The sequence below is a fragment of the Impatiens glandulifera genome, chromosome 8, assembly GCF_907164915.1.
Source record: "Impatiens glandulifera chromosome 8, dImpGla2.1, whole genome shotgun sequence".
In the NCBI taxonomy this organism is placed as follows: domain Eukaryota; kingdom Viridiplantae; phylum Streptophyta; class Magnoliopsida; order Ericales; family Balsaminaceae; genus Impatiens; species Impatiens glandulifera.
Genome location: NC_061869.1, coordinates 43,441,916 through 43,447,915, shown reverse-complemented (window position 1 = coordinate 43,447,915; position 6,000 = coordinate 43,441,916). Strand labels below are relative to the sequence as shown.

The following is a 6,000-nucleotide window of genomic DNA, read 5'->3' as shown; positions in this document are numbered from 1 at the left end:
AATTTAAATTATGAAGTATTAAATGAATAAATTGTTAATCGTATAAAGGTTCGATCATACTAGTACTAATGCATCGGATCCCATCAGAACTCCCTAATTAAGAGTGCTTGGCCGAGAGTAGTACTAGGTATAGTGACCCCTAGTAAGTTCTCGTGTCGCACACCTTTTATATTTTATTCAATAATGATTAAAAGGAACCAAATAGAATAAACGTTAATGTAACACTCGTTTTTAATGTTTTTATGAAAAAAAACAAACAATTTTAAAAAGACGTTAATTTCGAACTATTTATTTGATTTTTATGTTTTTATATAAAAACAACGTACAAAATATCTTTAAAACAGATCAATTTACAGAATTTAAACGTTTTTATATAAAAAAAACAAAAAATAGATGCGTGAAAATGTACGATTTAAAAAAACACCTTAATTTCGAACATCTTAATTGATTTTTAATTTTTTATAAAAAATCAAAAAATTGATGAGTGAAAATGTACAATTTTAAAAACACGTTAATTTTGAACATTATAATTGATTGTTAATGTTTTAATGAAAAAAATAAAAAATAAAAGTGTAAAAACGAAGGATTATAAAAAAAGTTAATTTCGATTATATATTTGATTTATGTTTTAAAGAAACAGCATACAAAAATTGCGTGAAAACTGATCAATTTGAAGAAACTGTGATCTTAAACTACCTTCGTCCGTTTAAAACTCGTCTATTTAGAATTTCATAAAAAAACTTTTTTTGAAATTATGAATTATCAAAGCTTAAATTGTTCATCATATAACGGTACGATCATACTAGAACTCATGCATCGAATCCTATCAGAACTTTCTAATTAAGCGTGTTTAGCCGAGAGTAGTACTTGGTTGAGTAACCCCTTGCAAGTTCTTGTGTCGAACTCCTTTTATATTTTTTAAATAACGATTAAAATGAACCAAATTGAATAACTGTTAATGTAACATTCATTTTTAATTAAAAAGTATACATAAATAGCGTGAAAACGAGTCAATTTGAAGAAACTGTGATCGTAAATTGCCTTCGTCCGTTTAAAACTCGTCTATTTAGAATTTCATAAAAAAACATTTTTTTTAATTATGAAATATCAAATGAATAAATTGTTAATCGTATAACTGTTCGATCATACTAGTACTAATGCATCGGATCCCATCAGAAACCCCTAATAAAGCGTGCTTGGGCAAGAGTAGTACTAGGTTGAGTGACCCCTGGCAAGTTCTCGTGTCGCACACCTTTTTTATTTTTTTAAATAACGATTAAAAGGAACCAAATAAAATAAACGTTAATGTAACACTCATTTTTAATGTTTTTATGAAAAAAACAAACGATTTTAAAAAGACGTTAATTTCGAACTATTTATTTGATTTTTATGTTTTTATATAAAAACAATATACAAAATATCTTTAAAACAGATCAATTTATAGAATTTTAAACGTTTTTATAAAAAAAACAAAAAATAGATGCGTGAAAATGTACGATTTAAAGAAACACCTTAATTTCGAACATATTAATTGATTTTTAATTTTTTTATAAAAAATCAAAAAATTGATGAGTGAAAATGTACAATTTTAAAAACACGTTAATTTCGAACATTATAATTGATTTTTAATGTTTTAATGAAAAAAATAAAAAATAAAAGTGTAAAAACGAAGGATTATAAAAAAACGTTAATTTAGATTATATATTTGATTTATGTTTTAAAGAAAAAGCTTATAAAAATAGCGTGAAAACTGATCAATTTGAAAAACTGTGATCTTAAACTGCATTCGTCCGTTTAAAACTCGTCTATTTAGAATTTCATAAAAAAAACTTTTTTTTGAAATTATGAAATATCAAAGAATAAATTGTTCATCATATAACGGTACGATCATACTAGAACTCATGCATCGAATCCTATCAGAACTTCCTAATTAAGCGTGTATAGGCGAGAGTAGTACTAGGTATAGTAACCACTGGCAAGTTCTTGTGTCGCAAAACTTTTCTATTTTATTCAATAAAGATTAAAAGGAACCAAATAGAATAAAAGTTAATGTAACACTCATTTTTAATGTTTTTATATAAAAAAACAAACGATTTTAAAAAGACGTTAATTTCGAACTATTTATTTGATTTTTATGTTTTTATATAAAAACAACATACAAAATATCTATAAAACAGATCAATTTACAGAATTTTAAACGTTTTTATAAAAAAACAATAAATAGATGCGTGAAAATGTACGATTTAAAAAAACACCTTAATTTCGAACTTCTTAATTGATTTTTAATTTTTTTATAAAAAATCAAAAAATTGATGAGTGAAAATGTACAATTTTAAAAACAAGTTAATTTCGAACATTATAATTGATTTTTAATGTTTTAATGAAAAAAAATAAAAAATAAAAGTGTAAAAATGAAGGATTATAAAAAAAACGTTAATTTCGATTATATATTTGATTTATGTTTTAAAGAAAAAGCATACAAAATTGCGTGAAAACTGATCAATTTGAAGAAACTGTGATCTTAAACTTCCTTCGTCCGTTTAAAACTCGTCTATTTAGAATTTCATAAAAAAACTTTTTTTGAAATTATGAAATATCAAAGAATAAATTGTTCATCATATAACGGTACGATCATACTAGAACTCATGCATCGAATCGTATCAGAACTTCCTAATTAAGCGTGTTTGGCCGAGAGTAGTACTTGGTTGAGTAACCCATTGCAAGTTCTTGTGTCGCACTCCTTTTATATTTTTAAAATAACGATTAAAATGAACCAAATCGAATAACTGTTAATGTAACATTCATTTTTAATGAAAAAGCATACAAAAATAGCGTGAAAACGGGTCAATTTGAAGAAACTGTGATCGTAAAATACCTTCGTCCGTTTAAAACTCATCTATTTAGAATTTCTAAAAAACTATTTTTTTAAATTATGAAGTATCAAATAAATAAATTGTTAATCATATAACGGTTCGATCATACTAGTACTAATGCATCGGATCCCATCAGAACTCCCTAATTAAGCGTGCTTGGGCAAGAGTAGTACTAGGTTGAGTGACCCCTGGCAAGTTCTCGTGTCGCACACCTTTTATATTTTTTTAAATAACGATTAAAAGGAACCAAATAGAATAAATGTTAATGTAACACTCATTTTTAATGTTTTTAAGAAAAAAAACAAAAGATTTTAAAAAGACGTTAATTTCTAACTATTTATTTGATTTTTATGTTGTTATATAAAAACAACTTACAAAATATCTTTTAAATAGATCAATTTACAGAATTTTAAACGTTTTTATAAAAAAACAAAAATAGATGCGTGAAAATGTACGATTTTAAAAAAACACCTTAATTTCGAACATTTTAATTGATTTTTAATTTTTTTATAAAAAATAAAAAAATTGATGAGTGAAAATGTACAATTTTAAAAACACGTTAATTTCGAACATTATAATTGATTTTTAATGTTTTAATGTAAAAAACAAAAAATAAAAGTGTAAAAACGAAGGATTATAAAAAAAGACGTTAATTTCGATTATATATTTGATTTATGTTTTAAAGAAAAAGAATACAAAAATTGCGTGAAAATTGATCAATTTGAAGAAAGTGTGATCTTAAACTACCTTCGTCCGTAGCATACTAGCACTAATGAATCAGATTCCATTAGAACTCCATAATTAAGTGTGATTGGGCGAAAGTAGTACTAGGTTGAGTGACCCCTTGCAAGTTCTTGTGTCGCACACCTTTTATATTTTTTTATATAACAATTAAAAAGAATCAAATCGAATAAACGTTACTGTAACACTCATTTTTAATGTTTTATAAAAAAAAAAAACAAACGATTTTAAAAATAAGTTAATTTTGAACTATTTATTTTATTTTTGATGTTTTATATAAAAACAACATACAAAATATCTTCAAAACGAATTAATTTACAGAATTTTAAAACATTTTTATAAAAAAAACAAAAAAAATAGATGCGTGAAACTGTACGATTTAAAAAAAACACGTTAATTTCGAACATCTTAATTGATTTTTAATGTTTTCATGAAAAAAATACAAAATAAAAGCGTAAAAACGAACGATTTTAAAAAAACATTAATTTCGATTATATATTTTATTTTTATGTTCTATATAAAAAAACATACAAAATATCGTGAAAATGATAAATTTGAATATTTTTTAAATATTTTTATGAAAAAAAAATCAATAAAGCGATAGCGTGAAAATGTACTAATTAAAAAAGAATGTTAATTTCGAATATTCTTAATGATTTTTTAAGTTTTAATGGAAAAACATCGGATCCAATCAGAACTCCCTAATTAAGTGTACTTGGGGAAGAGTTGTTGAGTGACCCCTGATATGTTCTCGTGTCGCACTCCTTTTATATTTTTTTAATAACGATTAAAACGAACCAAATCGATTAAACATTAATGTAACACTCATTTTTAATATTTTTATGAAAAAAACAAAAACAAAATAAAAGCATAATAACAAACGATTTTAAAAAGACGTTAATTTTGAACTATCTATTTGATTGTTGATGTTTTATGTAAAACAACATACAAAAACGGATAAGTTTATCGAATTTTAAACGCTTTTATAAAAAACAAAAAATATACACGTAAAAATGTACGATTTAAAAACACACGTTAATTTCGAACATTATAATTGATTTTTAATTTTTAATGAAAACAATACAAAATAAAAAGGGTAAAAAAAAATAATTTTAAAAAAAACATTAATATCGGTTATATAATTGGTTTTTGATGTTTTATATGAAAAAAAATACAAATATCTTGAAAAAACCTTTATTTTGTGTTTTTTTTCATAAAAACATTAGAAATGAGTGTTACATTAATGTTTATTCAATTTGGTTTATTTTAATCGTTATTCAAAAAATATTAAAGGAGTGCGACACGAGAACTTGCCAGGGTGTCACTCAACCTAGTACTACTCTTGTCCAAGCAGGCTTAATTTGGGAGTTCTAATGGGATCCAATGAATTAGTGCTAGTATGATTGTACCGTTATATGATGAACAATTTATTTATTTGATACTTCATAATTTAAAAAAAATTATTTTTATTAATCTCTAAATAGACAAGTTTTAAACGGACGAAGGTAGTTTATGATCACAATTTCTATAAATGGATCCGTTTTTACATTAAAAATCAATTAAAATGTTCGAAATTAACGTGTTTTTTTTAAATTGTACATTATCACGCATCTATTTTTAATTTTATAAAAACGTTTAAAATACTATAAATTGATCCCTTTTATGATATTTTGTTTGATGTTTTATATAAAACATCAAAAATTAAATAAATAATTTGAAATTAACTTCTTCTTAAAATCGTTTTTTATGCTTTTATTTTTTAATTTTTTCATAAAAGTATTAAAAATGAGTGTTACATTAACGTTTATTCAATTTGGTTCATTTTAATTGTTATTTAAAAAATATAAAGGGGATGCAACACGGGAACTAGGAAGGGTCACTCAACCTAGTACTACTCTCGCCCAAGCACGATTAATTAGGGAATTCTTCAAATTGATCATTTTTCACGATATCTTATATTTTTTAATATAGAACATCAAAAATAAAATAAATAGTCTAAATTTATGTTTTTTTAAAATCGTTTGGTTTTACGATTTTATTTTATGCTTTTTTTCATGAAAATATTAAAAATGAGTGTCACATTAATGTTTATTCGATTTGGTTCATTTTAATCGTTATTTAAAAAATTATAAAAAGAGTGTGACACGAGAACTTTCCAGGGGGTCACTCAACCTAGTACTACTCTCGCCCAAGCATGCCTAATTAGGAGTTCTGATGGGATTCGATGCATGAGTGCTAGTATGATCGTATCGTTATATGATGAATAATTTATTCATTTGATACTTCATAATTAAAAAAAATAATTTTTTTAATGAAATTCTTAATAGACTAGTTTTAAACGGATGAAGGTAGTTTACGATCACGGTTTCTTCAAATTGATCCGTTT

The 6,000-nt window shown here is 24.3% G+C and overlaps 1 pseudogene; it reads left to right on the top strand.

Annotated features, from left to right (window-relative positions):
- The first annotated feature begins 2,968 nt into the window (after positions 1-2,968).
- On the top strand, positions 2,969-3,086 carry LOC124913466 (annotated as a pseudogene).
- Positions 3,087-6,000: the final 2,914 nt, after the last annotated feature.